The following is a 12355-nucleotide window of genomic DNA, read 5'->3' on the forward strand; positions in this document are numbered from 1 at the left end:
GTGGGGTGTGTTAGGGGGAGAGTTGCACAGAAAACTTAAAATAGGAAAAAAAACGCCATGAAAGGAGTTAATGTGTAGTTGTTATGCCTTGCGGTGTGTGGCCCGCTGTGAGGAGAGCTGCTCTGTAGCACGCACAGCGACGCAGGCACCAACTGACACAGTCCGACTTAAGTTTCTTCAGGCTCAGAACTGTTGCTAAGAGTAGAGAATGCATTGCAGGCATGTAGTATTGACTGCAGCCCGGTTACAGTGCTTACTGTAGTTGATTTTAAAGCGTTGAGGGCTGACGGTTTTCATGCACTTTCAGTTCCTGAAGTGCTTCATTTCATTACTGCTGTAGCATTGTTCTGTTGGTCTAATTATGGACAAGTGCACGGAAGACAATGATTGTTTCCATCCAGGCCTGCTTACAATGCAACTTGATTTTCAGCAGATTTTCAGGCTGGGAGGGGGAATTTCTGTGGACCACTTAATGTGAGGTGCGGGCATAGGAAGTGCAGGAGACGCTGTAGCAGAACAGAGTGGATTTCCATACACTCTTGTTTACCTGTTGTCACCTGTCGCGTGTACATGAGCAAGGAAAGGACGTGTGTGCTTAAGCCATGTCCAAGTAAATACCTGTATTTGCTTTGTGACAGAAGTTCTTGGGACAACCAGGGTGTTGGGACCTTGTCAGAGAATCACAGAATGGCCCAGGTTGGAAGGGACCTCAAGGATCATGAAGCTCCAGCCGCCCACCACAGGCAGGGCCACCAACCTCCATGTTTAATACTGGACTCATCCTTGTGACTGCTTGTATGCCCCAGTTTTTATGCCTGGCTTTGCCACATCCTCATCTTGGCAAGCTTTGGGAATAACCAGTAAAATCATCCCTGAGGGCTATCGTGCAGGGATATTTTCATCTAACTCCTGTGAGCTGTGGTGCCCGGGTCTAAGAATCACCACTCTTGTGATTGTGTGTCAGTCATTCCCTGTAGTAGCAGTGTGTGCCCGGATAATATTAGTGGAAGGGGAAGATGAGGCTCAGGCTTGCCAACAGTATGGCTGAGAAAATTCCAGTGGGGCTGGCACCTGCTGTCTCCAAGGTCTGAGTGTGCCTGTTTATGGTTCATGGTTCACTGTTGTATGTGAGAGACCTTTAAAAAATTGAAAGCTTGTTTAAAAACTGTTCACTGTAGTGTTTTGAAACAAGGGATGAAAGGGAATCATGTAGTTGAATACAAGTGAAAATACTATTTCACTTTGCTCAGCATCTGAGTAGAGTCAAACAGGTACTTAATTTATCTATCTGTAGTCTCCTGTAGCCTTCATTGGTATCTAACAAGTGGAAAAACTGTAACATTTTCCATTTCTGCCAATGTTAACTCATATTGCATAGTTAAATGAGTAACCACGCTAAATTCAGTAGGATAGTGTGTATGAGTGCTGCTCATCACAACAGACTGACGTAACTCAGTTTAAACTCAGCTTTTTTAGCAGTGGTCAGCCACTCCAGACATACAAAAGGGGCTGTTCTTAGAGCTGAAAGCTTCCTGTTGAGTATAGATGAAACGAATTAACTCTATTGATTAAGCTAACTTTTAGAGCAGCCTAATAAGAACAGCTCCCGACAAAGAAACATAGATTAATGACAGTATTTTGGGGGGATTCAAATACAGTAAAAAAAGAACTAAACACCAACTGTAAACTTGAGGTAAAAATAAATGCAAGTTTTAAATTGCAATGGACATTGCTTAGAAAACTTCCTTACAGCAACAGAACTGCTTAGCACAGAGAAGGGAAGGGAAGCTACTGGAGTTGCTTTTTCTTTTCCTGCTAATATAACATTATTAGTGTTGATGATGTTTCTCCCATAAATGTTTCACGTAAATAGCATATCATCACCTGTGACAGTGATGGTATAAAGGAATATTACACTTGCCCTGTGATCTACCTAAAGCTAATTGCTTGCGTAGGCTTCATTACTTTTCAACTGTCAGGGAAAAAACTGATCAATAACATGGTTGTATGTTCTGATGTACGTCTCAGACAGTGTAAAGACTGTTAAACATTCTCCCACTCTTCTGTTCTTTCCAAGTCTCTCTAATGTCCTAATACTCTGTAACTGTTGTCTAATTTTCAAGAACTGATTGCTAGATGTTTGATTTGAGCGAACTGGGGAAGAGCTACCCAGCCCATCCCTGGCTGACACTCCAGGTCTCAGCTCCTGCTGTTAGATTCCTGTGCTCTCTTCTCACAAGAAAGCCTCTCAGCCCTTTTCATACAGAGACTGCTGACACGGGGCATGGAAAGCCAAACCCATCTGTTACTGACAACTTGCCTGTTTGCACAGAACTTTAGGATAGTGACAACTGAGCAGCACCAGACAAGGGTGCAACAGTGCCAGCGTACAGCTACCAGCCTGAGCAGTGTGTTTGCTTTTCTTTGGCACCTGCCAGTGCTGTGCTGCAGAAGTCCTGGCTGGTGGGCCAGAATCCATTCATCATGGTGCACTGCTGCAAGGATACGTTGTTATAGCAGCATTCAGAGCTGTTTTGTCTGCCAAAGCCAGTATCAGGCCTGTTGGTCTCCTCACTTATTTTATTATAATTCTCCCACTTCCTGTTTGTTGCATGCTATTTTTCTGCTGTTGCTGCTGCTGCTGTTGTTTTTCTATTCAGTTCTCCCTGTCTCCAGTTCTCCCTGTCTCACAGTCCAGCTGTCCCTCCCAGCTGCCATGGAGCCCATCATTGCCCATATTCCACTGCTACCGATACAGGGACATCACCCACAGCCGCATACTCACTGCAGGAAATAACTGTCATTCCTGCTGTACTGCACACCATGGCTGTTGGAGGACATTTGTTAAATAACTAAATTGTCTTGAGACTTGAGTACCATGTAAGAGTTACAGCATGATCATATTTGTTCTGGACAATCAACTTCATGTAATGGGAAACTCCATTCGAAGCCAGATCCTAGGAAAAAGCAGGATGAGGCTATCAAATAAATAATGTTACCCTTGTCTAGTACAGCACTATGCAGAAACTTCACACTTCTGTGAAATGATCCTCAAAAGAGCAAATTGGCCCAGCAGTATTGTGGCTGCATGGTACTCTAACTGAGAAATCACACTAATTTTCTACTTATTACAAACTCTTTCAAATTCTTTGTATTCACATTCTTATTTCTGGAAACAAGTCCATGACCTCAGATAATTAATTTACTTCAACAGTCAACAGGAAAATGGATCTGCCATTTATCTTTCAGCTTGACTTTGTGTACAGACTCAGGCAATTACATCTCCATCTTTTAGTTAATTTTGTCTGCTACAGACTCAGTTAAATTTACTTGCAGATTTCAGTTATTTCCTGAAAGTCTGCAGGATATGAGCGATCACTGTTTGTGTATTAATCACTGAGATGTTTTTTTCCTGACTTCCTAAGGAAATAAAGCTTACATAAGCATTCTGCATGTCTGTGTGCACACTTTGTCCTTTCTCTCTGCCTTGTCTCTTTGGAATTAATTGACTAATCAACCAATCTGAAAGAAAAATAGTCCTCCTAAGAGATTGTATGTGCCTTAGATGCTGTGTTGTCCGCAGTATATTTTCTTTTTCTTCTTTTCATTGAGGAAAACGTTGCAGTGTGAACCTGCTACCCTATTAGGCTCCAGAAAATCTACAGGAGAGCAAGGTCATGAGAATGCCACAAACACAGAAAATGCTTCAGTCACTGAATGAGACTTGTGAGGCACTGCTATAAGCCATGAATGCACAAGGCACCAATTTAAGTGGTTCTGCTGTTCAAAGAATATCTGCTTTTATTTGCTTGATTTTTATTTATTAAAATCCTTTATGCTGGATTACATGGCATGCATGTGAATAAAGTTTAAAAATTCCATTTTATTGAATATTGAAACACTTCTAATAAAAGTTGAATTCTGAAATGCCTGTAGCTGATTTTCTATAATGATGGATGTATCCTGCCTTTTTATAACTGTCAGATTTACAGTTGTACCTTTTCCCATGAGATCAGCAAATTCTTGTGGCTGGAAGAGGTCCATAGCTGGTAGCTTTTTCACCAAGAAATGATATAAGTGGCTGCTATTACATTAATAGCATAGAAGAGCATGGGCTGACACCATCTATCTCCTGTGTTGCTCAAAAGACATGTCCTCTGAGAATTTGGCCCTGCAGACAGAACAGGTTAAGAAAAAAAAAATGAGAGAGAGATGAAAATTGGGGGGTGACGATGCACTTATTGTCCTCCTTCCAAATTCATGTACTTGTGGCCTTTTTTGTCTCTGGAGCAAATTCAAAGAAGGTGAAAGTAGCAGCAGGGGAAGGAAATACTCTGAGAAACTTGCCAAGAAAGTGACATTATGATTGACTGAAGGAGTACAGCTGCTGCAGGAAAGGACACAGACTTTGAGGGCAGACATGAATCTTCACTGCTCCTGGGCATGCATTATCAGGTCTGTGAGGACAACACAGAAATCACCTTCTCCTCCATGATCATTAAACACGAGCTGTGCTGAAATTAGGACATCCAAGAATCTGGAGTTCAGACTCAGATATGTTGCAAGAGAGGGCACATCTTTGTGACAGACTGCAAACACTGTAATTTCTTACCAAGGGAGATAAGACCTACTACAATTGAGCACAAAGTGCAAACCTGCCTCTTTTCTAAAACCACCCTGTGATTTTGTTGGACAAAATTTGGAGAAAGAAAAAAAGGAAAATATTACTGCTAGATGTATTCAAGATGGTAGTAGTATTGCAGCTGCATTGCTCTAAGATAAAATCAAGTGATCTTTCTGGGAAAGCTAATGTGCAGGTTAGTAATTTTATTAGAGTTGTATACAACTGATGAAAATGTGGCCAATTTGGGGAACACAGAAGCTCTTCTTCAGTAGTTCTATTTACATTTTTCATGTGATGTTTCTAACTTGTACAAATATTTCACTTGACCTAAACATTCCTGTTTTATATATCCTTGGTCAAACTTGCAACATAATTAAAAATATATATTTGCTTAACTTACAACTGAATTAATGTTATACTCTAGTGACTTGCATCAGCTACCTTTAAGGATAGTATTGCTTATCGTTTTTGTTCAGAAATGCAAATTCATAGTCCCATGTGTGGTGACCATGAATTTTACCCATTAAATTTGTTGATATTACAGAAAAGTTATAAAAATTAAGGGCTTCTGCATAAAAATTGAGCTGTTCATGTGAGAGTGCAGTATGAATTTATAGTTTATCAGCAACTTTAAGCTAATGAGGCAGGAGGACATGTCTTTATTAAGAAGAAAAAGCCCTGGCTGTTAATTAACTGTCAATTGTTTATAAGAAAGTAATAAAATTACTGCACTTTTAATCCCAATTTTAAAATAAAACATTTCTCCCCATTACCTAGAAATCCTGCATTCCACTCAGTTATAATCTCAAATCTCCTGATGTGTCTCTGCCCTTAAAGATTAATGCAAAACACTTGGGAATTCTAACTGGGAATTCTTCAAAGCAACTTTTTTTTTCTTTTTCATTTTTTCCTGTATTTGGAAAATATTCATTCACTGTATATTTAAGCATTTAGAAGTACACTGGTTCTTTTCAAAAAGAGAAGTTCTTTTCTTTTACACAAAACTAAAACTGAAAGACAAAAAGAGGGATAATCGGGATAAGAAATTAGCCTTGTGATCATGAAACTTTCCTGAGAGATGCAAAGGAAGCTCTGGATTCTCTTACTTATGTAGGTGTTGGGCTTGAGCTTTTCTCTTCTTGATTTTAAGACAGTTCACAGGTAGCTGGGTGTGAGAGAAACCACCATGACGACAGATTATTGTATCTGAGATACTGTGTACTCAGCTTCATGGCTCTATTGGTGAGAAATTATTCAAAATATACAAATTCAAAATGTCCTAATTGATCTCTAGGTCAGGAAAATCAGTGCAGAGTTGTTTTCCTGGTGGCTGGAACAAATTTCTGGGACAGGAAGGAATGGTAGACCTGGGGACCGAACCTGAATCTTTTGTATCCTGTGTTCTTCTCACTGTCAGACTATTATCTGTGCATTTATAAAATTGAAAGGTTTTTGTACCATTTAATGAAGTCTACTTAGCAACCCTAAAAATTTTACAGGATCAGAAAACCGTTTCATGGTCTCGTGATGCTGAACATCTTTCATCAATATGGGATAGATTTAATACAAATTATTTCTGTATACACAAACCTGGTTATGTTTCAGTTCAAATACAGCTGTATTTATATTCTGATGCCATTAACGTTGACTTTTGCTAGCAGTGAAATCTGGTACTCTGTGATTGACAGTGAACACTAAACTGTATATAGAATGGGAGGCTTTCATTTGACAGAAAGCTTGAGGAACTTCATGTAGCTTCCAAGAGAGCTGTTCTTGAGAAAAAAACAACAGCCCCTAAATTGTCTGTGTAAGATATAATCTTAAAACAGATAACACAGTGTTGTAGCTTTATAATAATATTTAGCTGATAATTAATATAGCAACAGATAAGTATATGGTAAAAATAGAAGCGTCATAATTCGTTTTTATCACGGATGTCAGCATTTTGTTATTGGAATTATATCTGGCCTATTTTTCCATTTTGACACTAAAGATAAATGCAGATTAAAAATATTTGCGCTAAAGAATATTTGCGAAGAAGGAAAGCCTGAAATAGTATGTCTTAGTAGGTCTCTTCTTTTGTAAACACAATTAACACAGAAAGTTCTGCCAGAAGATGATGATTAATGATTGTGAACACTATAGATTTGCATTATGTAATGCTTCTCATCTCCTTGAAATTAGGACTGTAATTTGTCATTGTTGTCTAGAGCTAAAATTAACACAGGTAATTTACAAGAATAGATTATGGCATTTTATAATTGCTTTTTTTTTTTTTTAAATCATGTGGTCTTATGCTTGAATAAATGTTAGCTCTCAGAGCAATGCATTCATTTTCTGCGTAGTGACATGCAACGGCCAGATAATCAATTATACATTTGTTTAGCTAAAATGACTACTATCATATTTCTTATACAGTATAGTGCCCTGCAAATAGCAGTGCAGAGTGCAATGAGTTAACACATGATGTAGTAGTATCACAGCATTCTATAAAGAGACTTATGTGAGGAGGTTTACATCCATATCTGCTCCAATTTTGGGTAAAAGAATTCACCAGTTCCCCACTGTGTTATATTGGATCTCATGTCAGCCTTGCACTTCGAAAAGTCAACCTGAGCTTCAGAAAATAGGGTTGAAACTGTAAGAAGTGGGAAGATCAAATTTGCAAACCATTCCATCATTATCAAGCTTAAAAAGGGGGAGCTGTGTCAACTTTTTCAGCGGCAATAGAACCAGAGCAGTAATTAAAGAGTAACCAGTATCTCCCTAACTGAATCGTTCTACTGTCCTTCTCAGTGACTGAGGGGATTCTCTATGGAGTTCCTTCTTTCTCCCTCTACAGGAGATTTTTGAAGAAGTGATAGTATGGAATGGTTACCAGAGCCATCAATGGGCTGTGCTTTCATCCAAGGCAGCATTCTTTCCCTAAGGATGTTTTCCTACTGGTTGTCAAAGTGGGGTTCAAAGGCAGTATCCAGCATTTGCAGGCAGTGGTAAGTCAGTGTCAGTGAAAAATGATGCCAGGACTGTAACAACAAAATCATGTGCCATTTAATTATTATCATAGTATCTAGCACAGTTTTGGCCTATCTCAGCAAGCATCAACTCTTCATAGCCTAAGACTTACAGCCTGGCAGGACCCACTCCCAACAAGAATTTGGACAGGACTTCTTTAATTTTTGGGAGCTGAGGAAGTCAGACACAAACTGTCCCAGATGTGCCAGGTGACCTCAAGTCCTTGTTCATTTCGTAGCCAGTTGGTCTCAATTGTCAGGGACCTTTCCAGCTGCTTAGTCATGAGCATGCATTGATTTTCTATTTTTATTTCCACACCCTTATTCAACCAAGTGTCTGTCAGTGTTCGCAGTTAACTTCTGAGGATGGAGCATGTTATATGCCTTCTCATGGCTCCCACCCGTATTTCTTGCCCCTGCTCTCCTGCTATCCTTCACTACTTTAAGCAGTGAATGAATTCTCTATCTGGCCTTGGATCATTTTAGTCTCATACCATCTAAGTGGCTCACAATGGCCTGTAGTTTATAAAAAGATAAACAATGTTTCATATTCAAGGAATTTCTCTTAACATTTCTGTATATTTTCACAGAATTACAGTAAATTTACATAAGAGATCTCAGACAGAGAAACCTGATTCATGGCTTTTTTTTTTTTTTTTCTGTGAATCCAACAATTTGGCATGAGATATGGTCTAATGTGCCGTAATCATTTGAATGGGAATTTCCACTAAATTGGTAACTTACGGTTTTGGAATTGCTCAGTGACCTCAAGTGCTGGGGGACAGATGCAGCTTGCTTTCTTTATTTACTGATGCTGGCTCATAAATGTATCTTAATAGCTTGGACAACAAAGATAGCTCCCCTGTGGACCACTGAGTTGAACTTGACTGAAGAATGTCTGCCCTGGAAAGAAAAATATTTGGTTTCCAACTGAGAAGTGGAGGTTTCTGTGCCAAATAGGACAATGTTGGAAAACAACTAGAACAGAATGGAGAGAAGATTAAATTGTCACAGTAAGACTGAAAGCTGCTATGTTAAAACATAATAAAACATAAAAACTTATATGTGCATTTGTCTACTGTGTATGTTCTTCTTTTTCTATTTTCAATCAGTATTAACTGCATAAAGAAAAATGTGTAATAATACCTTGGTTCTTGCTTTCAAAAACACAGTCACTTTTTGTGTAACCCAGGCAGCAGTTAATATGATCACATCCAACCATTCAAAAGACAACAGATGTAGGTCAGGTAAGTATTCAGAGGCAAAACTTTACAGGACCTGTAAAATTAGTAGTAGCCAGAGCTAAATGTGTTTACATCTAGCATCCCAAATGATTAAGGTATAGTATGAAGGTGCTCTGTGTCTGCTGTCTCTTTCAGACATAGACATTTGTTCATTATAGATAGTTAGTTCAGAACCAGTATATTTGAATCAAGTAGAAATGTTGTAATGTTGTCCTCTAATGGAGATTTCAACTTAAATGACTCCCTTCCAAAAACATATCCCTTCCACATATGTACGTGTGAATGTGTGAGAATGCGTGTGTACACATACATGTGTTATTTCAGCAATGGCACTCAGGTCTTGTTAATAATCCTATTTTCCACGCTCTTTCCTTGCATATCTCATTTCACTTGGTGCTATCTACGCATAAAGATTCAGAATTTGAGGAGATATCTAAAGAATTCATATTTTCAGTGAAGGTATGTGCATGGTTTTACATAAGATTTTGAAAAGAAAGATTGACGTGAATATGGACAAAGTGAAAATAATGAAAGTAAGCCTGTAATGGAATGGTGTGACTTTGCTACATTTTTACTATCCTACAAATTTCATTAGGAAGTGATCACTTTATTATAGAATCTTGTACGATAATTTCAAATATTAAAAGAATACCTGCTCAGATGAAATGTATAAGTTTTAAAGTAATTTACATAGAATCCTACCGGTCTCATCTTTGTTAAGTTCTAAACATAGAGACTCCATTCTTCAGACTGTTCGCAGATAGAATGAAGGCATGGGTACAGCTGGAGTACACACGTGCCTCATTCAGTGAATTACTGGTAGCTATCATTTGCTGTCTTGCCACAGTACTAACAAAATAGTAACATGGAGCAGAAGTCCCATATTGGGTAACACACATGCACCAGCTGTCCCTTTAACCCACTAGTCTCCTCCTTCCTGATATAATTTTCATATTTTCATATTTTCACTTTAGATAACTATCTGTTTTTCACTTATGAATAATAGTTTGTTTACAAGTTCACAGTCGCAATTTGCACTGAATTATGGAAAATTTATTATGAAAATAAAAGACTTCGGACTAAAAAAAAGCCCAGAAGTTTGCCCTTCCTGTCAGTATTTGTGTAATTGAAGAAATGTCCTTGCACCATGTAGCACAGGTGCTGTGTGATAGAGGAGTTACCATGGAAACAACACTGTTGAATAGCAAAATTAAGCATCAGAATAGCTTTATCTTAATTACCTTATTTTTTTTCCACGTTCCAAGTATTTTTTCTCTGTCCAACATGGATTGAACATGGAACATAACAGATTTGTAGACTGAAGAATGGTATGTTCTACTTTCAGAACTTTTCAGGGATTGCTGTTTGATTTTTAGTAACTTTTTATTACTTTTGTTCCTACTAATATCTGCATAAAGCAAACAAAGTAATAGACAAACCATCAATGCACTTTGTGTGATGTCTGTAGAAGATTTTGTATGGCGGGCATCTCCAAATGAGGCTTCCATGCTTTAAGCACTCCTTAAGAAATAGGGATCCCATAAAAAGTCTGTTGTTGGTGCTGCACTATGTTTTCCAAGTAAAGTAATGTGGTTGATTTGAGAACGAACTGAGATACAAATCCTGTATCCTGTGGATATTTGCCAGTTGAGCATAGCCTCTATTTCCATCACATTAACATCACAGAATCACAGAATCGTTGAGGTTGAAGGAACCTCTGGAGACATCTTGTCCAACCCTCCAGATCAAATAAGGACACCAAAAGCAGGGTAACCAGGACCATTTCTGGACAGCTTTTGAAGATCTCCAAGGAGGGAGACTCCACAGCCTCTGTGGGCAGCCTGTGCCACTGCTTAATTAAAGACTGCTATCAAACAATGCTTCCTTCTTTGAATATAATTTTCATGACATACGAAGAGCTTTTATTTGATTCTTTGTATTATATTTTAAGGGAACAAAAAGTATACATGATATAATATGTGCATGAATAAGAACTCATCTTTGATAATACTGAACCTCAGGCAAATGTATCAAATGTACACTTATGGAACAATTCAGGTCAATAATTCTTTTTGTCATATGTTTATTGACTGTCTAACAGTATTTACAAAACATCTTTCAACCTTTATATTCTCAGATTTAGGAAAGAATAACAATGGTGAAATGTATGTCAAGGTTTAAGAATACAGATTATATTTGCTAAATATAAACATTACATTTAAAACCAACAGTTGCATGAAAAATCATCAGCACAACTTCAAGTATACAGATACATATTTAAAAGATGATTATCACATATAACTCCATCATTATCATTCAGCTACCTAAAGTTTTGTTTTATTATTTGGATGGATGGAGAATTTTTTTTTTCTTTTCCTATGTAGCTAAGTGAAGTAAGTTCTTGACACGATAAATGTGATGATATGAGAAATCTTGTGGTCATCATGTGGGCAGAACTGCACACGTACCATCTCATGAGTTCAGAGGAGGAAGAAGCCAGCGTAGTCTGGAAAGAGACAGATGCAGAATGGGAGGATTTTTTTCAAGAGATAGATTAAATTTATATCAGCTTGCAGAAGCAAACTTCTAGTGAGAAATAAGACAAGTAGGGGAACTAAACAACCTTCTGAAGTAGTGAGAGAGCATGAAAAGTGCTAATATGAGAAATAAAGGAAGAATGAAAAACCTTCCAGTGAAGACCTCCAAGTAGTCATAAGATTTGTATAACACAATACAGATTGCACAACATAAAAGAGAAAGATTTAAAGGTAGGAAAAAGAGAAGATGGAACAGGGCAGATATATAACACAAGTAGAAACTGAGAAACTGCAAAGTCACTGTCATGCATGGAAGATCAACAGATAGCCAGTGTAAGCAGGTAAAAAACAATGGTGGAGAAACAAAAATAATTTGGAAGGCAATCTCCTGGACAGATCAGTGTTTAATGAAGAGAAAGCTAAGCTGAATGGATACTTTGGTAAGAAAAGTAATCACTCAAGAAGAGAAAATCAGAAAGATATTGTCTGAACTAGGAGAGGTCAAATCAGTGCTCAAACTCTAAAATACAGTTTCCTTCATACCTAAGAAATGAGAATCATACAGTCATAGAACCATGAAATATCTCAAGTTGGAAGGGACCCACAAGGGTCATCAAGTCCAAATCCTGGCTCCACAAAAGATCACCCAAAATTCAAACCATATGTCTGAGAGAGTAGTCCAAATGCTTCTTGAACTCCAGAAGGCTCAGTGCCGTGACCACTGCCCCAGGGAGCCTGTTCTAGTGCCTGACCACTCTGTGGTGAAAAACCTTTTCCTTAATCCCCACCCTGACCTCTCCTGACCCTTGGGCCCCATTGCTGTCACAGAGAGCAGAGCTCAGTGCTGCCTTCCGCTCCATGTGAGGAGCTGCAGCTGCCATGAGGCCTCTCTTCAGCTCCTCTGCTCTGGGCTGAGAAACCCAGGGTCCTCACGTC

This window comes from Gallus gallus, chromosome 1 (genome assembly GCF_016699485.2).
Source record: "Gallus gallus isolate bGalGal1 chromosome 1, bGalGal1.mat.broiler.GRCg7b, whole genome shotgun sequence".
In the NCBI taxonomy this organism is placed as follows: domain Eukaryota; kingdom Metazoa; phylum Chordata; class Aves; order Galliformes; family Phasianidae; genus Gallus; species Gallus gallus.